At 36.8% G+C, this 22,901-nt stretch overlaps 1 pseudogene; it reads left to right on the top strand.

Moving 5' to 3' along the window:
* LOC102742130 (nucleolin pseudogene) overlaps window positions 1–18,592 on the top strand; it is a 49,062-nt pseudogene extending 30,470 nt beyond the window's left edge.
* The last annotated feature ends 4,309 nt before the right edge of the window (window positions 18,593–22,901 follow it).

The following is a 22,901-nucleotide window of genomic DNA, read 5'->3' as shown; positions in this document are numbered from 1 at the left end:
TAGATGCATCGGGTCACCTGGCAGTCAAGCTTAGGGCTGGTCTATGAGCTTCACTCTCAAATTTAGGGTTGATAAACATGAACTTATGGTCCAACTCTGTCATCCCATGGACATCTCTAATTCATGGGACCAAAGCAAGCAATGGGCACATTCAAAATGAAAGGTTAATTCTTGGGGGCTTCTGAGGACTGAATGTCCATGGGTATGTGGCTCTCTGCATTGCAACATGTCCTTGAAGGTGTGACAGTCTTCAGGGAGGGGTCCCAGACTTAAGGAGAGCCTCCTGTACTGATATTATAGAATTAAGCCAGTTATTGCCAGACTTTTACCCCAGGAGCTCCTTTTTATTGATTTTCCTCTAATGGGTTGCAAATTTTTATTTTTTCCTTCATTGTATTTATTAAGTGTAAATAATTAGCTGTCACATGGTTATTATTCAGATGCATAGACTCATTAATTAGAATTTCTAATTACCCTCTGATAACCAGTGGTACCATACTGAGTTATGATCATTTTAGCCAAATCGAAACAAAACTAAAACAAAATTTGCTGTTTTCATAAATCTGTGGAGTTTAATCTAAGACTAACTTCAGTATTTTTTTAAATGTTGAATTGAGCACCTCGTTGTTAATTGGGACATCTTTTGCAGGAAATAACTAGGCTAAGTTTGTCTCCTTCCTTCTCCCTTTCCTTCCCCCTCCCTCCTTCCCCTGCCCTCCCTCGTTTCCTTCCTTCCTTCCTTCTTTCCTTCCTTCCTTCCTTCCTTCTTTCCTTCCTTCCTTCCTTCCTTCCTTCCTTCCTTCCTTCCTTCCTTCCTTCCTTCCTTCCTTCCTTCCTTCCTTCTTCAAGCTTTAAAAGTAGGCATGGAAACATTTAATGAATATACATTTGCTTAACATATATTATATATGACTTCACTGTGGCAGTCAGAGTTCTAGCAGAAAACAGAATTTCACTCAGATTCATCAGGCAAAGACATTTTCACAAAGGGACACCTTCCAGAGATGTGGGCATGGTTAATGGGATCAGTACAGGATACTGAGGCCCCTAGAGACCAGCAATAGAAGGAAGCCATTATCAGGAATAAATAGTGACATGGAGCTCTGTAAAATTTGGAAATATAAAGGAGGGCCTCTTGTCAGGACCTTTAATTCTGGAGGGATACTGAGACTTCGAGAAATATGGTGCCAAAGCAGGGAAGGATTAAAGAAAAGATTCCTGGACTCTCTACTCCAGCCCTTCAATCCTACTCACTCCGGTGGGCTTTACCTACTCTAAGAAAGGTTGTAGCATTCTGCAAAAGTCTTTTTGGTATTTGCACAATTTAATTTAACGTATAGGGATGGCATGGTCAAATATTACTAAACACATACAAAAATTTAGGCCCTGACTTGGTCATGGGAAATCAATCAATTCAGTTCTGAGGACTGCACAATGATGATGAATGCACTTTTGGTGCTGTGATTAAAATGAGTGGAGAAACATTTTCCTGCATTAGCAATTTCACTGAAGTCATAGCAAGTATTCTGTTTCCTAGAATAGCAAGTTTTACTTATACTCCATTGGTTCTTAGAGGAAAGCAGCAGAACGCTCCCAAAATATTTCCACAAAGGATATTAGCTTCAAATTTGTATTCTTCTTCCCTGGAAATATGAAAGATGCAATTATATGTAAGCAATCATAGGTCATTACCTTCTAACCTTTACCCAGTGTGCTCTGTAAGAAATGAGAGACAATTTTCATAATCCCCAGCTCAATGACCAGCTTCATTTCTGTCTAATCAATGGTCTTTAGTGTCTGACATGTGTCACACATACTAGGTAATAATCCAAGAGCTAAAGGGATCTTTCATCATTACTATAGAGTATAATATTATTCTGATCAACTCTTGTCATTCCACATAAAATGTATGTATTATTTGCAGTCTCTTATTAAATTACCCTGACTCCATTCCACTTTAGAAGCACCTAGACAATGTAAAATAACATAGCTCTCTAATTATTCTGCTAAGGAGCCAACTCTGAACTTGACAGTCACTGGGCTTATAAGCAAAGATTTCTTCTTTACATTTAGTGTAGAATGAATCAATTCTTTTAGCGTCACTGTTGAAGTGTGGGCTGAGGGGAGCAGAGACCACTGAGGGGCTGAGGAGGAGAAGGATTTAGCAAAACAAACAAACCCCAAGGACGTAAATGATTTTTTGGTCAAATAATACATTTTTTTTCATTTTCATGTGTTCTCCAAGTGTTTTAATAAAGTATATATATATATATATATATATATCTCAATACTGAACATAGCTCTGTTGGATTCTCTACTGGGCTCTCCACTGAAACAGGGAAATATTTTTACTCTTGTTTGTATTTAGCAATTAGATCAACTTCACCAATCGCCTAGCTTCTTATCTGGCTCCACTCTAACCCAAAGGCTGTATATTGTAATCATGCTTAATTCCTTAACACTTTCTTGAACACGTGGTTCATTGTTAAGGTTAAAAAAAGCAAAAGTGACTTCATTTTTAGAGACAAAATGATCAGCTTTATTAGTTAATTAATTTACCTTGTTAATTACAGCTTCTGTGACAAGCTACTTAATCTCTATAGGTCTCAGTGTCCTCATAGGTAAATGGGGGATAAAATAATTATCTGTGTTGTAAAAACCAAACACAACAGCATGTGTAAATTGCCCAGCACAGTGCCTGGTACATAATGGGTGCCTAATAATGTTGGTTCTTATTTTTTTTTTTTTTGTTCACCTAATGTAATAACCAATAGCTAAAAAGAAATTCTTTAATGCAAGTGTAGAGTCTAAAAAGTAGTCTAAAAAGCAATTCTTTAATGCAAGTGTATATAAGAAACCACTAAGAATAATAATCTGTAAGAGCTTGAAACTAGAATATATTCAGCAGTAGCTCATTTAGACTGGCAAACCAGAAGACCATAGTATCCAGATCACCACAAAAGAGAAGAGTCCTAGTTAATGTGTCTATTATTATAAGCACTATAATTAGAAATGGAAGATCATATAATTTATCTTAGAGACATCCTGCTATACGCATATGGAGAGAGGTGATCTGAAGCGAGAAGATACAGGAGGTACAAAAATGGAAACTTCCTTACCTTTGTATATTTGATCACAGACTTATAAATATTCTGTCTACATCAATCCCCACTCTCTGACCTTCACAAAGTTATTTTGTGGTATCCAAGAATATTGACTTACAAATGTGCTGTTATTGCAACTGGAGATCAGCCAAAGGCAGATCATAAAGGATTCTCTTGTCATGAGGGAGCAGCTGAGTTCTTTTTAGTTCCCACACACCAATATCTCTATTACAGTAGTGAATATTCATCATTTTATACATTTATTCGACATGTAGTTATTGAAAAACTACTAAATGAAGGCACAGTATTGGATTTTGGAGATAGAGAAATTTAGAATAGCACGGAGTCTCTTTCCTCAAAGATCTCATATTCCAGTGGTGAAGACAGACTAGTACAACAAAATGATAACTCACTGCCTACTAACACCTACATCATTCTGCATATGTACTTAATGACTAAAGTTTGTTAAGCATTTACTTTGTCAGGTATTCATAATTGCTGAGCCTTATAACAACTGTCCCTATTTTGCAGGTGGGGAAAATGAAGTAAAGAGATGCTAAGTGACTTACACAAGAGCGTATAGTTACAAAAAGGCCCAACCCAGATTTTACCCTTCCATGTTGTTTGACTCTAACAGTGATGAATACTTCTGGGATGATGGAAATTAGACACTGTAAAAGGGAGAACTAATGATTTGGGATTTAAAAAATAGGTGGACAGTTTTCAGTTGGACAAGAGTAAGCACAATCCAGTGGAAGGGGAAGGGTATTCATAGGAACATGAGATGTCATAGCATGTTTCTGAAATGTTAGGAGATTAGAGTCACTGGATTTAAGTTTAGAAGGGAGACTGACAAAAGAGGAATCTTTTTTTTTTTTTTAAAGATTTATTTATTTATTTATTTGAGACAGCGAGAAAGTACATGAGAGGGGGGAGGGTTAGAGGGAGAAGCAGGCTCCTCGCCGAGCAGGGAGCCCGATGCGGGACTCAATCCAGGGACTCCAGGATCATGACCTGAGCCGAAGGCAGTCGCTCAACCAACTGAGCCACCCAGGCGCCCAAGAGGAATCTTTAGAGGTAGGCAGGGGACAAGAAATTAAAAAGCCCTATATGTTATGCTCATCATCTTACTCTGAGGTTATTCAAATGCTGATAAAGGGTTTATTTCCTGTAGTGACAGATATTCTGTATTTTGCCTAAATATTTCTTAAAATTTTTTTTTATTACTGGTAGTGTAGACTCTGGCCTAGAGAGGTAAAAACTAAAAGACTGTGTTGGATCCTTCCTTCTTCCTTCCTAAAAAATAGAAGGCTGTCCCTGCAGTTCAGGAATGAGGTGACAGGGACTTGAACTAGATAGGGTCCCTTGGAGAGGAGAAGGTGGATCCTGTATGCTTGGTAGGTAGAACTCACTACATGTGGTGAGTGGTTGGGTGTGGGGAAAGAAGGGTCAATGCAGAGTGGGTGAGACCCAGAAGATGAAGAAATTTTGAATAATTCATGTTTCAGATTTGGGAGACAAGTTGCCTTCAACCAACATTAAGAATATACAAGGAAGAACAGAAGACTATTTTTGGGGGGAGTGGGGGAGGAGGTAAGGAGGTGAAAAAAGGAAAAAGACTTTCTTTTGTCTCCTTCCTTCCCTCCTTCCCTCCATCCGTTCCTTCTCTTCCCTTTCCTTCCTTCCTCAATTCCTTCCTTCCTTCCTTCTTTTCTTCCTTTCTTCCTTCCCCGTTATAACTTATTTATTTTATTTCTTTCCAACTTAGTATATTAATGAATATTTTTGAGGTGCTTGACATCATTAAAAACCTCCTTCTATTGCTCTGTTTGAACGATATGTTGAATCATATGTTTTCTACTGAAAATATGTTGAACGTATTTTCTCCAGGGTAAAGGAAAACATGCCCTCAAATCCTATGTTGCTTTGATTTTTTTTTTTTTTTGCTTTTATTCTTTTTTAACAGTGAACTTGAGTCAGGCCATGTCTTTGAGTGGAGATTGAAAAAAAGAGATTGCACATATCTGAGTTTGGACTGACAACATCTCACAGCTACCTTTTTATTGAGTGTTGGAAAATACCTACTTTAACTGAAAGAATACTAAAAGGAATATGTGACAATCACGTCCAAGACATCTTGGTAAGTTAGTCTCAGGTATAGCATGTACCATGATTTCATATACCATCCCTTCCATCATAAATACTTTTTAATCAATGTATAATCAATTTATTACATTTTCATTCTGATTCCTCCTCTTTACCTTACCCTTACCCTATCCCCACTCCACAAAGAGCTTTGCGGCCTTTGAGTGATTACACCAGTCAGTGAAATAATAAAATATATGAAATCAAGATATCTTATTTTTTGTTTGCAAAATCAGCAGTACCCCGGTTGATAAAATCCAGCTATCTTATTCTCCATGGACTTTTCAAGAAAAAAACATCAATCTATTTTCTGACTGAACTGACTGACAATTTCTTCCTTTATTTTGTTCCTTGAATTGATTAGTTTTATCGAATTGACTGGCTCACCCATGAGCCAAGATTCTGTTCATAAAGCAGGAATTGGCTGTACATGTATTAAACTAATTTATTTAGGGTACAAAGTAACTTCTTTTAGAGAAGAGATATTCTTGTTAAATAGCAGTTTCAAAAACCTCCTCCAAAACAGAGAGACCCCCTTAGGGATAAAATAGCTAGCATAGAATTTTCATCTGTCTCTGTTGGGTTATAAAAATGAGAAGAAGTTCGGGCGCCTGGGTGGCTCAGTTGGTTAAGCGACTGCCTTCGGCTCAGGTCATGATCCTGGAGTCCCGGAATCTGTCCCGCATCGGGCTCCCTGCTCGGCGGGGAGTCTGCTTCTCCCTCTGACCCTCCTCCCTCTCATGCTCTCTGTCTCTCATTCTCTCTCTCTCAAATAAATAAATAAAATCTTTAAAAAAAAAAAATGAGAAGAAGTTCATATAGCCTGTGTTGCATAACAAATGAGGTTTATGTAACCCAAATGTTCTCTGGCCTGACCAGCTTATGACTACCACACATCATAATAAATAACTCTAAATATCCCAATTTCTAAGGCACCATGCTCATGTGCTTGAATGACAGAAATTAGAATCTCTCAACATGTCCTCTAGCTATTTCTAAGAGCTCCACAGATAGCTGTCACATGAGTGCTCAGAAATAAGTCTCCCACATTATTCTGCCTCAGCCCCCAGACATGCTGCCACAATGCTGCCTCTGTTGATGATGGTTGTGGTGGTTATCACCTCTCTCCAAGTACAGCTGTCCTTCACCGATGACTGCTCTTGTCATTACCACTCTAACCTTATGAAAGGGATCCAGCTTTCTTTTTTTTTTGCTTCTAATTGGAAGCCTAGGTGAGATGGATTTGTCATTCTACATGTGAATAGAAAGTCCAAGCTCTAACTTTCAACTTGCCTTCACTGAGTGTCCAGAGTAATAGAAATGATGTACAGTTTACAATGTGTGTTACTGTAAGTTGATACGCTGGGAGACTCTCAACCTGTTCCTTTTTCTAGGCAAACCTTACTCAATCTGTTGATACCTGGTTTTTGTTCTTTGGCGTTCTCATAAACTTTAGATTAAACATATTATTATTCTTAAAGTCTAGGTTATGCATTCTCTCTCAATATAGCATGTGAGGGCCATGGGGAGTCCAGATTAAGTCATGCTGTGCCAAGCTCAGGCCCCTTGACACAATCTCTCTTACAGTGCGTAGTGAAGGCAAGACCTATCACTTCCCTCCGGCATTTTCCCCATCTTTATGTTCCATCTACCCTGAGCAACTCTTTAAACAGACTATGTCTAATTTTGCAAGAACGTGCTCTAGTAGACAGGGATGGAGAATTTAAACCGTATGCAATAAAGAAGCATTTATTACATAAGGGAAATGATCAACAGATCATCAGATCTGGCTACCCATTACAAAGCATTATGCAATGTTAGAATGAAATTGTCTCAAGGATTTTCATTTCTGAAAAGAGCCTTTGATAAGTGTTTAGCTGAAATGACAATCAAAAGATTATTTCCAGGAAAAACAATCTGAGGATGAAGTAAACAACTCAGTTTTGAAATTTCAGGTCCATTCCCAGGCTGCTATACCTATTTTTGAAATTATATAAAATTTTACTAATGTTTTTGTGTGTTCTATAAAGTCTGACAGTATAAGGGATAAGTCATAATTTCTCTCTGAAATGCCATTACAATTAGAATAGTGGGATTTTCTTAAAATATAAAATTACACACTGTGTTATTATGATTTATAGCCCCTAGGCATGTTGCCATAATGCTAATTTTGCTGATAACACTTTCAAGAAATTTGTGTTTGGTCTTTAACCATAGTTCCTGGCTCACAGCTCCCTAAACATTTGAAATTTCCTGAGCAATAAGAGCAATGGGAACATCTTTTGTTATAATATGTAGTCTCTTGTCTTCAGTTGGGGGGATGCGGGTGTGGAGGGCAGGAACTTCAGAACCATAAAAGTGAAATGAGTGTCTTGTTATTCATAACAAGCCCTTCTCCACCACAGTTGGGTTTGTGTTAATGAGGTGACTTTTGGAAAGACGCTAAGGATGGGGGCTGGTTACCAGAGGAACCAAACTTGAATAGTGGGTTGGAACTTTCAGCCTCACCCCACAACCTCTGTGGAGGGGAGAGAGGCTGGAGGTTGAATCACTTGCCCAAAGCCAATGATTTAAGCAATCATGCTTATATAATGAAGCCTCCATTAAAAACCCAAAGAGGAGAGCTCAGAGAGCTTCTGGACTGGTGAATATGTGGAGATTTGGGGAGAGTGGCAAGCTCAGAGAGGACAAGGCAACTCTGCACCTCTTGCCATATACCTTGCCCTGTGTATCTCTTCCATCTGGATGTTCATCTGTATTCTTTACCATATCTTTTTATAACAAACTGTTAATCCAGTAAGTAAAATGTTTCTCCGAGTTTGTGAGGCACTCTAGCAAACTAATTGAACCCAAGGTGGAAGGCATTGGAACCTCCTATCTATAGACCATCAGTCAGAAGCATAAGTGATAACCTGGGCTTGCAACTGGCATCTGCAGTGGGAGGGGGATAGTCTTATAGGGTGACTTTGTGGAATCTGACCCTGTCTTCAGGTAGATAGTGTCAGAATTGAATTGAATTGTAGAAAACCCTGCTGGTGTGTCTGGAACATTGCTTAGTTGGTAGCATAGAAGGAAAATTCCCCCTGCATACATTGGAATCGAGTCCAGGACCCCAAAATACACACATAACACATTTTCAATATAAATTGAATAAAAAAAGGATAAGCAAATACTAATTTTAAAATATAATGTCAGCATTACAACTATTCAGTGTTTAAAAAATTATACTATGTCCTTCTAAATATTTAATATGATCTAACATAACAAAACAAAATATTACTCTATTATTATCTAGATGAGTATATCATTAAAAGGCAATGTACGTTTTTTCTGTTCTTGATTCAATGAGGAGGGATTCTTTCTATGTGCCTCTTCTTTACTTACTACATCTCCATAATACTGTATATAGGGTCTAAAATTTTCAGTCACATTAAATGTAAGTTGTGTTGTTGACAAGTTAATGAGTGGCCAGGGTGGGCTTGCTGGAGTTCTGAAGATCTGACTTTGAAGGAAGACTACCTCCATTTTGACCTCAGTCTGTACTTTCTAATTAAGTTCTTCTTTTCAGCTTATCTTTAACTCAGGCAAAAGACCCAGAGGGCAAAGCATCCCATGATGGGAACTGAAACTACCCACTCAGGTGACAGGGACTGCCCTGAGCCAGCCAGACTCAGTGTAACTGACCCCACAGCAATGATCCACAGCTATGACCAATCTGACCTTTACTGCTCAGCAGCACTCACCCACTGACTTCTGTCCCACATTTTCCTTATATAAACCCAAAAGTATTTTCAGCACTTTGGAGACTGTCTTTGGGACATTAGTCTGCTTGCTGTCTTCCCTGTGCTGGCCTCACTGAAATAAATGTCTTTCTTGTATCACCACCACTTGCCTCTCTGCCTTTGGATTTTGTCAGCAGCGAGGGGCTAAACCTCATCTCTTTGGGACCCCCAGAACCACGTCCTCTTACAATCCTGTGTCCCGGTTACAACTTCACAATTCAGATCAATCCAAATCCTGATTATGTTTGACATCATCTGTTGATTTTCATTGATCCAAGTTAAATATTGATAGGGATCATTCTGGATCCTAAGGTTGGCAAGGACTTGTAGAATAGAGGCATCAATTCCCAAACTCTTCCGGTTTGTTGCTGCCCATTTCAGCAATCTGATAGAAGCAGATTTGGTCAGCAGAATGAATACTGATGACAAAGGATACACCTTCCACCTTCCAACTTCCTGAGGTGGGATTGGCTACCATTTCACTGCCATGCCTCATCTTTTCCTCTACAACTTCCTTTCTTCTTCTGAAGCTCAGGAGTTTTTTCTTTTCTCATTTGATGGCTAGGAGTCTGAAATCAGGAGAAAAAACAATCATGGTACATATTACACATGAATTTGCATAATTATAGGGTATGCATCTCAACATTTACTACATCTGATTTCTAAATTTGAGAAGAATAACTAGATATTCTTGCTTAATGCTGTCCTTCTTTCTCTTGGAACCAGTTTGCCTGAGAAGAGAATGGGATCTGCTGTACCACAGGTGAACCATATAAGACTGCCCCCGTTTAGATCATCATGAATAAATGAGTAAGTCTTTCAGCTTTAAGACTCAGTATCTGCAAACCTATTTGGAAAATAAACTTAAAGTCACATTCCTCAATCTGGCCTCTTCGAACAAGAAAAATGATAGTTTGATTTCCCAATTTTCTTACTAAAAGGTAAGTTTTATTTCCCAATTTATTCAGAACCTGGGCAGAGAGGAAAGATAACATTTCTTGGGTTATCCCTCAAAGTGACATTATGTGTGACATATATTATATGATATCAAATAATTATATGATCATATATATAATCATATATAATCATATGATTATCATGTAATATGTTATACATAATGTCATCTTGAAACATATAATATATGTTACACATGGATGTCTCCATTTGCCCCTCTAGAACTACTCCCCATCCTTCTCCATGTTGATCATCACTGGAGCACTAATAAATGTGGGTTACATCAAGAGTCTCTGAGGCCTCTCAGCTTCTAGTTGAGGTCTGCCAATAAGGACTACCAACAAGAGACTAGAGAGAATCGATAGAATAGAGTCAGGGTATTTATTCCATAGTTAACTTCCTTGGTGTGGTCTCCAACACTCTGTGTCCCTTGATTGAAAGTCACTGCTCCCCTCAAGACATTTAACTCCACATCACTCTCTGTCCTTCTTGTTTCCAGGCACTATTCTCTCTCTCTTTGTCCTGACGAGCTTAGGGTTGTGAGAGCTTGACTGCTATCTAGATTATTTCATTATGCCTCATGACAAACCTTGGTAAATGTTTCCTTTGTTAATAAGCCCCTGTTGGAACATTGTGTTCTGCATGAGACATATTTCCATATTTCCTCCTAGGACACACATGCGGAGTATAAATCATCCATTCATTCATTTATTTATTCATGTATTTATTCAATAAACACTTTCTGAGTATCTTTCACATGTTTGACACAAGAGGTACAAGAAGAAGTATGAGGAACTCACAGCCCAAGGATAAAAGAGAACAGAAAAGCAATTATAATACAAGAAGATAAATGCCCTAATGGTTGACAAAAGTGGTGTGGGCAGATCAGAAAGTAGTACTGATCTGCCTGGAAATACTGCCAAAGGCTTTACAAGGGAGCTAACATTTGAGAAAGGTGGTTGAGAAAGATGAATAGTTTTCCCTTTGGAAAAAGAGATAAAGATGAATAAATAACCTTTATAAGAATAGACCATAATTGATAGCCATCAGTTTGTTCTCTGTATTTGTAGATCTGGTTCTGATTTTTGTTTGTTGATTCATTTGGTTTTTAGATTCCACATATGAGTGAGATCATATGGTATTTGTCTTTCTCAGTCTGACTTATTTCATTTAGCATAATGCCTTCTAGGTCCATCCATGTTGTTGCAAATGACATAATCTCATCCTTCTTTATAGTTGCATAATATACCATTGTACATATATACATCTTCTTTATCCATTCGTTTATCAATCGGGAACTTCTGTTGTTTCTTTATCTTGGCTACTGTAAATAATGCTGCAATAAACATAGGTTTGCATATATCTTTTTGAATTACTGTTTTCATTTTCTTTGCTGAATATCCAGTAGTGGAATTATTGGATCATATGGTATTTCTAATTTTTTGAGGAAACTTCATACTTGTTATGCACCTGAAACTAATGTAACATTGTATGTCAGCTGTACTAAAAAAGAAGAAGAAGAAGAAGAAGAAGAAGAAGAAGAAGAAGAAGAAGAAGAAGAAGAAGAAGAAGAAGAAGAAAGAAGAAGAAGAAGAAGAAGAAGAAGAAGAAGAAGAAGAAGAAGAAGAAGAAGAAGAAGAAGAAGAAAAATATATTATGGTTGAAAATGGCCAAGAAAATTCAACATTTGGGAGCCATAGCATTCTTATTAGGGAGAAACAGAGGATAGGGATTAGTTTGGAAAGGTGAACTGTAGATGTATTTGAAGGTCCTTATGTCTACGATAAGGAATTTCAGTTTTGTTCTATAAGCAATAGAGAGACATCAAAGATTTTTAAACAGGAAAGATGTACTAAGGTTTGCTTATTAAATCTCTACTATAGTAATATCCAATTCTGAGCTGGCTTTGGGCGTCTAGTATTAGGAAATTAGAGAAGCTTATTATAATGCCCATGGGTGAGATGAGTGAAGTCTTAACAAAAGCAAAGTGGACTGGCTGTAAGTAGTTTAAAATTGCACTTAACACACTCTTAGGCAATACTCTACATAATCTCTTCACATATTGTTTTGTTTGGGATCAGCCTCATTAATTTTATTTAAAATTTTTTTTTAAATTTGAATATAGAGGACACAAAATGTTACATTAGTTTCAAGATGTACAACATAGTGATTGAATATTTCTGTACATTATGCTATGTTCACCACAATGTAACTACCATCTGTCACCATACAATGCTATTACAATACCATTGACTATATTCTCTCACTGCACCTTTTATTCTTGTGACTTATTCATTCCATAACTGGAAACCTTTATCTCCCACTCCCATTCACCCATTCTGCCTATCCCCTACCTCCAATTCCCTCTGGCAACCACCAGTTTGTTGTCTGTATTTATAGATCTGATTCTTCAGCTGCATTTCTGTTTCATTTTTTATACTGGTTAAAAATCTGTGCAGACAGTTATAACTGCATTTTTAAAAAAAATAAATGTTGAAAGTATAGTATTAGTTTATCAAGAAGCAAAATAATAAAATAACCAATAGGTAACTATTAAAAAACAAGACTGATTCATTTTGGTCATTCAAGTAAAGGTAACCATCATTTTATTTACATGTGAAATATTTATTCCATGTAAAGACTAATGGCAACTTTTATGTAATATCCTTAGATATATCATTTTCTTATTTTAATCCTAATAGAATTCTCCATTTTTGTACTTTTAATCTAGTTCATTATATCGTTCACCTTCTACACCTAATTTGAGCGTCACCAAAGACAACTGTTACCGAAAGTATTATGTCTTGAAAATTGTTAATGTAAAGCTGAGTATCATTGATAAATGAGAGTTACTTATCAGGATTTACCATATAGTGAAAAATGAAATTGACTAGTGTAATTTTTCAAAAGCGATTAGTTGTCTAAATTGAAGATAAGGGATTAAGTATAAAATAGTTCTAAAGCAAACTAAGGTAAATTAAACATTACATATTTAAAAGTTTAAACATGACACTTGCAAGCTAACATTACCTTGCAGCATGGTGATGAATGTCAGTGTGCTTCTTCTGGGTAAACGGAGGAAGTTCAGTATTACAATGACAGCTACAGGTCTTAAATAATTGGCTTGAAACATCGGATGATAGGGTATTCCAGTTGTTCCGTGTTTCTTTGGTGCAAAAAAGGAAAGTAGGATAAGCCACGCCATTCAAGTTCTATTTAAACGGCAGCAGAGTTACCCGAAAATGCCAAATGATCAAGACAGTATGAGTTTTCTCCTCTGAAATCATAGATTTTTTTTCAACTAAAATGAAGTTACGTTTTTATCATGACAAACCAATTGAACAGTTAAACATACTTGGTAGGAACTGATTGCTTCAATTCATCATGGCCTTTAATTAGCTTGAATTATAACTTTCATTGATTTGACTGACAACCAGCTATTATAACACCATGAAGAAACATCTTCTTCCCTTCATATTTGCAGAAATTGATGAAATTTCAGTGTGGTTCAAAAAATATTTGTTGAACATCACTATGTGCTATACATCGTGCTGTATACTGCTGCTTTATGAAGTAAGTGAAAGGAACAGAAATATAAACTAATAACCACAATTGCTGGACCAGGTAATGTGCTAATATCATACCGTCAAACATAGAAGTAGTAGAGTGAAGTGCAAAACTCTCAGAGAAAGGGGTAATATTTATTTTCGTATTAGTAACTATTTCACATATAGATGCATCCTGAGCAGAATGGGCGGAAAGTGTAAAGGCACGTGTAATCGCAAGTAAACTGGTATCTAGAGGTCATGAATCTAGACAGGCGGTCAAACGCTACCTCTTAAAGGTTCTCGTTTGTTAAGTTTGTTTTAAGTCTTACAGGTAATAGGAAGCCAATGACTGTTTTCAATGAAAGAGTAGTCTGACCTGTTTTGTTTTAGAAATATTTGTTTTGAAGGCAGTTTAAAGAATGGATTTTAATGGTGACAAATATTCCATGAGGCCAGTTAGAAGGTTACTGTAGCATTCTATCATGTAGACTGTTTTGGTTCATTGGCTGTGGACATGAGAACAAAGGAGATCTTGAAAATAACAAATAGATTCCAACCTTGAGTTATTAAATAGATGGTCATGTTAGACTCTGGGATAAAGAATACAGGAGGTTTTCTTGAGATCAAATAATGAGTTCTTTTGAGACACAATTGAGTGTAAAATTCCTTTGGGATGTCCTGTAGGGAGTAGGGAGTAGGTAGTTTACTAAATGAACTCAAAGGAGAGGTAGAGCTTTCTATGCATATTTTTCAGACATTAGTATACACATTAATGCTGCAAGCTTTAGTTAGGTCAGATTTATTTGGAGATAATATTTGGAGTGTGAGGAAGAGTGCAATTGTTGAGAACTCTTATATTGAAGGGGTGGGAAGAGAAAGAATACATCATCAAGGAAATTAAGGAAAAATAATCAGAAAGCAGGAATGCAAACCAAGAAAAAAAGAACATCATGAAAAGAGAGGTAATTTTTTTAAAGGAGTGGGAATTATCAAAATGCCATAAAGTATGATGAGAACTAAAAAGTATGGAAGGATTTAGTGACTAGCAATTCATGCCCATGATGAGAGTAACTTCAACAAAGATGTAGAGACAAAAAACACATTCTAATCATGGCAAATTCAATGTGGTACTGAAAATGACAGAAGAGAGGTAGGGCTCTCCCTGTAGGGATACAGGATCTAGGTAAGATGCTTAAGACTTAAAGAAAAAAAAAATTATACAAACAGCAATAAATGATGTCCAGTATTACCCAGGTAAGATATTTCTTAATTTTCTGCTTTTCAATATTTTATCTTTTAAAGTAAAAGTAAAGACAAGGAAAAAAAAGTGTTATCAGAAATGTTCTTATAGAATGTTATTTTGGAGGTGGTACAGTAAGAAAGCTAAGATATAAAACCTTGGATTCATATCACCTCAGTTCAAATTATGCTCTGCCTCTTGCTAATTGTTTGACCCCCGCCAGTAAATAAATCTCTTCTGCCTCAGTTTTCTCACCTGTAATAAGGATATGAATGGGCTTATGTCAAGGATAAATTAGCTAATATATATATATATATATATATTAGCTAATTATATATATATATATACACACACACATATGTATATATATATATATATATACACACACACTATATTTATAAAAGATCTGGACACACAAGTGCTTAATAAAAGTTACCTTTATTATTTTTCTAATAAAGAGAGATTTTTTATTCTTTATTCAACATTCCTTATTCTGGTAAAATATATGTCATAATATGAATAGGCCAGTGAAGATTTTAAGTAGTTCCCTATGAAGCATACCACAAATTCTGGTTTTCTTTCCCCTTTTTTAAATTTTCCCTTCATCACAGGGCCATGGATTGTTAGAAGATGTTAAATAGTTAAATAGTACTCTTAGGTTACTCTTAATATAGTAAAAATGTTCCACATTTTCATCAAGTCTTATAGTTTTTATTGTACAAATCTTTCATTTCCTTGGTTAAATTTATTCTTAAGTATTTTATTGTTTTTAATGCGATTGAAAGAAAGGTTAGATTTTCTTTCTAATTACACTTTGGTACCTGGAATTGGCTTCTATTAAATGTGATTTCACATAGGTCTGAGACAAGTGTGGTTTCTGACTTTATGATACACAACAATATTTTTAATTGACAAAATTCTCAATTGTCTGTGAAAGAAGAAGAAATTGGAAAAGAGAGACAAAGAAGTGGAGAAAGGGAAGAGAAAGAAGAAAGGAAGGCAAAAGCGAAAGAACAAAGGAAGGGAAAGAAGGGAAAAATGTACATAGAAAATAACTATATTTTAATAATTATATAAGAAAAGACTGGTTAAAAAAAATCTACCAAATTCATAAAAGCTACAGTCTTAATAGTGATTGTGTTTGCCTGATGGGACATTTTTTTTTTCCTTCTTAAAATATTTAGTACTTTTTTGTATTTTCCATAATTAGAGCATGTTTATTTTTAACTTGGAAAAACTTTAATTAAAAATACCATATGTGGCCACGTGTATCCCAGCGTCTGTGGAGGGGACCTGGCGGCTGGTAAAAATCAAAGTGACCCCAAGAAAATGGTTCCTCCCCAAAGGAGGTAGAAGAAGACAGTGAAGATGAGGAAATGTCAGAAGATGAAGATGATGATAGCAGTGGAGAAGAGGTTATCATTCCTCAGAAAAAAGGCAAGAAGGCTACCACAACTCCAGCAAAGAAGGTGATCGTTTCCCCAACAAAAAACGTCACAGTTTCCACACCGGCCAAGAAAGCATTGTTGTCATCCCTGGCAAAAAGACAGTGGCTACACCAGCCAAAAAGACAGTTGTGTCAGCCAAAGCAGTAGCAACACCTGGCAAGAAGGGGGTCACACCAGGCAAGGCATTGGTAGCCACCCCTGGTAAGAAAGGAGCAGCCACCCTAGCCAAGGGAGCAAAGAATGGTAAGAATGCCAAGAAGGAAGACAGTGACGAGGAAGATGATGATGACGTGAAGAGGAGGACTAGGAGGATGAGGATGAAGATAAGGATGAATTCGAGCCAGCAGTGATGAAAGCAGCTGCTGCTGCTGCCCTGATGATGAGGATGATGATGAAGAGGAGGAGGATGAAGACGATGAGGAGGATGATGAAGATGAGGATGAAGATGACTCTGAAGAAGAATCTATGGAGACTACACCAGCCAAAGGGAAGAACGCCCTTGCAAAACTCTTCCTGTGAAGGCCAAGAGCACAGCTGAGGACGAAGATGAAGAGGATGATGATGAGGATAAAGATGATGATGAGGAGGATGAGGAAGATGAGGATGATGATGAGGAGGAAGATGAGGAGGAGGAGGAGGAAGAAGAGGAAGAGCCTGTTAAAGAAGCACCTGGAAAATGAAAGAAGGAAATGGCCAAAGAGAAAGCAGCTCCAGAAGCCAAGAAGCAGAAAGTAGAAGCTACAGAACCAACTACATCATTCAATCTTTTTGTTGGAAACCTGAACTTCAGCAAATCTGCTCGTGAATTAAAAACGGGCATCAGTGACCTTTTTGCTAAAAATGATCTTGTCGTTGTGGGTGTCAGAATTGGTGTGTCTAGGAAGTTTGGCTATGTGGATTTTGAATCTGCTGAAGACCTGGAAAAAGCCTTGGAACTCACTGGTTTACAAGTCTCTGGCAACGAAATTAAACTAGAAAAACCAAAGGGAAAAGACCGTAAGAAAGATCGAGAAACAAGAACACTTTTGGCTAAAAATCTGCCTTACAAAGTTACTCAGGATGAATTAAAAGAAGTATTTGAAGATGCTGCGAAGATCAGATTAGTCAGCAAGGATGGAAAGAGTAAAGGGATTGCTTATATTGAATTTAAGACCGAAGCTGATGCAGAAAAAGCCTTGGAAGAAAAGCAGGGCACAGAGATTGATGGGCGGGCTATCTCCCTGTTCTACACTGGAGAGAAGGGTCAAAGTCATGACTCTAGAGGTGGCAAGAATAGCAGTTGGAGTGGTGAATCAAAAACACTGGTTTTAAGCAGCCTCTCTTACAATGCAACAGAAGAAACCCTTCAGGAAGTATTTGAGAAGGCAACTTTTATTAAAGTGCCCCAGAACCAAAATGGCAAATTTAAAGGGTATGCATTTATAGAATTTGCTTCATTTGAAGATGCTAAAGAAGCTTTAAATTCCTGTAATAAAAGGGAAATTGAGGGCAGAGCAATCAGACTGGAGTTGCAAGGACCCAGTGGATCATCTAATGCCAGAAGCCAGCCGTCCAAAACTTTGTTTGTCAAAGGTCTGTCTGAGGATACCACAGAAGAGACATTAAAGGAGTCGTTTGATGGCTCTGTTCGGGCAAGGACAGTCACTGACTGGGAGACTGGGTCTTCTAAAGGGTTTGGTTTTGTAGACTTCAACAGTGAGGAAGATGCCAAAGCTTCCAAGGAGGCCATGGAAGATGGTGAAATTGAAGGAAACAGTTACTTTGGACTGGGCCAAGCCTAAGGGTGAAGGTGGTTTTGGAGGTCGTGGTGGAGGCCATGGTGGCTTTGGAGGCCAAGGTGGTGGCAGAGGAGGCCGAGATGGATTTGGTGGCAGAGGCTGGGGAGGCTTTGGAGGGTGAGGAGGCTTCCGAGGAGGCAGAGGAGGAGGGGGAGACCCAAGCCACAAGGAAAGAAGACGAAGTTTGAATAGTTTCTTCCATCCCTCTGTCTTTCCCTCTTCTGTTTGAAAGAAGAGGACTCTGGGGTTTTTACTCTGTTACCTGATCAATGACAGAGCCTTCTGAGGACATTCCAAGACAGTAGAGTCCTGTGGTCTACTTGGAAATTTGTATAGATAACATTTCAAGGGAGATATCCTGTTGGTTTTGACTCGATATTCATATAAATTTTTTTAAAGAGATGAGTGATAGAGCTAATCCTTATCTGTAAGTTTTGAATTTATATTGTTTCTTCCCATGTACAAAACCATTTTTTTCCTACAAATAGTTTTGTTTTGTTTTTTGCACTGGGGGGTGTAAAGGAAAGCAGAATGTGTTATCATGATTTTTGCTTCAGCAACTTTGGGACAAATTAAAAGTCCTAAACTCTGAAAAAAAATATCATATGGGATGTATTTTCTCTGCTTCCTATGTTGAATGCATGTTTTAAACAGAAATAACTGTTGTAGTGGTTTTGAACAAGGTAATTTATGGCCGCTCAAAGGGGGCACCTAATTGAAGTAAATTTCATAGTTCCCTTTGTAAGAAACATATTGGCTTTATGCAGGAGGTATAATTTTCCCAAAACCTTTACTTTCTTTATATGACACAGCAGAAGTATACTTAGTGTTTTGCTTAGTCTGACTTAAAATGATTTCGTGCTATTGATACTCTTTCAACTTTTCACTATGTAAGATCTTATTATACTTTTGTGCTCAATTTTATCATGAATCACTTCCTATTTCACCAACTCTGCCATAAAATTCATTGAAATCACTGGCTAAATGCTCAGAAAATCAAATTCCATACCTTATTTTGGAGGCCAAGACTTGAGTAATTTCTTATATCAAAAACAGTAATGCAGAAGAAACTTGTCTCTTGAAAAATATGGCAAAAAAAGTCAGTATTTATTTAACAATTGTCTGAAGCAATTAATGTATGTTACATGTAATCCTCTCAAAAGTAGGTTATGGATAAGGAGACAGACCTTCAAGGAGGCTGAAGAACAATCAGTGATGGGGTTGGCACAGCTCAGTAAAAATTCCTGCTTTTTAATTTCTATCACATTGCAGTACTTTCTGCATTAATTAAATCATACAAATGAAAAGAAATGTTACTTATAAAAACCTAACAGAGAAGATTAAAAAAGAAAACAATTTTTTAAGTCAAATGCGCAAGTCCTAGTTTAATCTGTGATACATATGCATGAATATGTACACACACACACACACACACACGCACACACGCACACACACTTGCCCCATGGGATTTCAACTCTAATCCATGATTCAATCCATTCTACTACTCCTACTTCATCCTGTCTTAATTATTTTCCCCCAAAGACTCACAAAATGGAATTGTGCTATACTCTTTTTATACTTTTCCCAGACATGTCCAATTCTGTCTGAATCACATATGGAACACAGTGTCAACTCTCATGCCTGAAACACTGATATACTTCATATGTCTTTGAATCTAGAAACTAATTATTATGTTCTCTGGGACTCTTTTGAAATAAGTTATAAAAGAAACCATTATTGTCATTCATTCTAGTTCATTCAGGTTAAAATAACTGGTTTATATTCAACTGTATTTGGGTAAAATTTCAGTGGAAAGAACCCAGGTTGTTAGTAAATTAAATTATTCTTCCTTTACTTTTAGGGAATGATGAAGAAGACAAAAAAGTAATATTTTTTCAATAATTTGTTTTATTTTATTTTTTAAAGATTTATTTATTTATTTTGAGAGAGAGAGTTGGGGGGCATTGAGGGGCAGAGGGAGAGAGAGTCTTAAGCAGACTCTCTACTGATTGTGGAGTCTGACCCTGAGATTAGAACCTGAGCTGAAACCAAGAGTTGGATGCTTAACCTACTGTGCCACTCAGGTACCCCTCAATAATTTACTTTAAAAGTAAGCATTTCTAAAGATGTCTTGATATCAATATTCTTTCAGCATAATTTTATTTATCATTTCATTCTACTATGCCGCAATAATAAATGTACAAAGGGGAACCCTAATTAACTAAACCAAAGAATAATTATTTTGCGCTTATTTTATAGAACTCAGACAAATACAATTTTCCACCATTTTCAACAAGAATTAAACAAGTTTTCTTCTGAAACACAATTAACAAGAAAATAGTCTTCATAAAACACCCCATTTCCAAGCCCTCTTATTAGATAACTCTGTGCTAGAATTTTCTCACCTATCCTTTTCTCTTGTTTCTGTGTGGTGACAGCTCTTTAGCAATCAACTCTTTAAGTTTTCGCTAAACTGTCATAAAGACACAACTTAAGATTCTTTTTAAGGATGTTAATTATTTTTAACATACACAAACATGTTTCATTTATGGTTAAGTAGGCAACTAATTTTAAAATATGCCTCAGATTTATGCTAAAAGCTGCTTGTTGATAGATCTGTCATAAAGTTTTCCTTCACACTCAAGTAGATGTGACAAAATGTGATGGAGAATACATAAACAAATGGTTCAATAAGACTCCTAAGAACACTAGTTAAAAGAGAAAATACTTACGACTTTAAGCTTGAAAATTCTAGCTTAAAGGATATATAACCCCAAGAGAAAAAGGAACAGAAAGAGATTTTAACTTTGTTATTAGGGTAAATACAGACCTGTTCATATATTTTATTATTCTAATTTAAGTTTTCAAGAGTTTAAAAAGGTACCCCAAAGAAATTGATCTCTACATGATATATGATGTTGCTGTTTAATAATATTTTAGAGAAAGAGAAGAAACAATATCACTAAGGGGATGAGATTCATTTGAGCATTCTACATTCAAACAATATGTGATTTCAAGTTCCTAAGAAATACATTTATTTTTTATTAGAACTAGCTTTATGAAAGAGACTCGTTCGGGTGGCAGAATGACAAAGACGCTACTGTAGTGTGTGAGGATGGATTAATGAATTCTGAACTCTTCACGTCTGTTCCATAACCCCTTACTATACTCTAATCATGAGACAAATGAGCATACACAATACCACTATGACTTTGTGAATACTGAACTGATATCTTCAGGTCATGCTATTTTCATTTTGAAACGTTTTCATTCTGATATTGTCTTTCTACCATGAGGAATAGGGAGTGCAAGGACTACACAGACATAAACAAGTATGGTGGCCATGACATGTTCACCCCTCCTCAGGCCCCTTTACTAGGGACTATTGCAGTGGCTTCACACTGGGGGCAGTGTTTATTTCTCTGCTTCCTGATTGTATGTTTGGGTAGATGATTTCTTCTAGCCAATAGAATGACATGGAAATGATTGCTTGCCAGTTCTAAGCCTAGGCATGAGGGGATCTTCTATGCTTCTGTTTGCTTTCGTTCACCCTCGTTATCACCCCTGGAACAAACTATTGCAAACTCACTGGTTCCAAGAGGGAGATGATATACAAGTGGAATAAAGCTGCCACCAGCTGAGCCAAGCTAAGGTCAACATCCCCAAGCTGGCTGTAAACCCATGAATGAACCCATCTCCAACCAGTTTAGGGTGGCCAAATCCTCAGGTGGTCTGCAGACTTGTGAGCTAAATACATGCTTACAGTTTAAATTTGCTGATATATTATTTGTTGTGCAGCATTACTGTGGCCAAAGATAGCTGTTAGAAGGATGGCTTCTTTCTTTTTTAAAATTTCAATTCCAGTATAATTAACATCCTGTGTTAAAGCAGTTTCAGGTATATCATATAGTGACTCAACAATTCTATACATTACTCAGTGCTCATTACAGTAAGTGTACTCTTAGTCCCCTTCACCTATTTCACCCATCCCCTCTGGTAACTACCAGTTTTTTCCCCTATGTTTAAGAGTCTGGGTTTTTTTTTTTAATCTTTTTTTCTCTGTTCATTTGTTTTGTTTCCTATATTCCACATGTGAGTGAAATCATATGGTATACGTCTTTCTCTGACTTATTTCACTTTATATAATACCTTGTAGATCCATCTCTGTTGTTGCAAATGGAAAGATTTCATTCTTTTTTATGGCTGAATAATATTCCATTCTATATATATACATACCACATCTTCTTTATCCATTTATCTATGGAGAGATACTTGGGTTGCTTCCATAATTTGGCTATTGTAAATAATACTGCTATAAACACAGGGGTGCAAGTATCTTTTCAAATTAGTGTTTGTTTGGGTAAATACCCAGTAGGGGAATTACTTGATCATATGGTCATTCTACCTTTAATTTTTTCAGGAACCTTCATACTGTTTTCCACAGTGGCTGCACCAGTTTGCATTCCCACAAACAGTGCACAAGGGTTCCTTTTCCTCCACATCCTTGCCAACACTTGTTATTTCTTGTCTTTTTGATAGCCATTCTGACCAGTGTGAGATGATATCTCATTGTGGTTTTAATTTGCATTTCCCTGATGATGAGTGATGTTGAGCATCTTTTCATGTGTCTGTTGGCAGTCTGTATGCCTGGAGAAATATCTGTTCATGTCTTCTGAGTATGGCTTCTTTTTTGAAGACTTTCACAGTAAGCTGGGAAGGGACATGAGTAATGGAGATCACCTTGCAGGCTGTTACAGTGTTCATGTGTCCAGTGATCTGAATCAGTTATTAGAAATTAGAATGGTAAGTAAAGAGAGATATGAAAGACATTTCAAGCAGAGTATGGGCCAGATTAGAAGACTTAATGCAAAGTGAAAAGAAAAAAAGATAGATTAGTAAGAA

Source organism: Leptonychotes weddellii, chromosome 2 (assembly GCF_054177405.1).
Source record: "Leptonychotes weddellii isolate Sample4059 chromosome 2, ASM5417740v2, whole genome shotgun sequence".
NCBI classification, from domain to species: Eukaryota; Metazoa; Chordata; class Mammalia; order Carnivora; family Phocidae; genus Leptonychotes; species Leptonychotes weddellii.
Note: the sequence above shows the minus strand (reverse complement) of the source record. Positions and strands in the feature narration are given on the sequence as shown.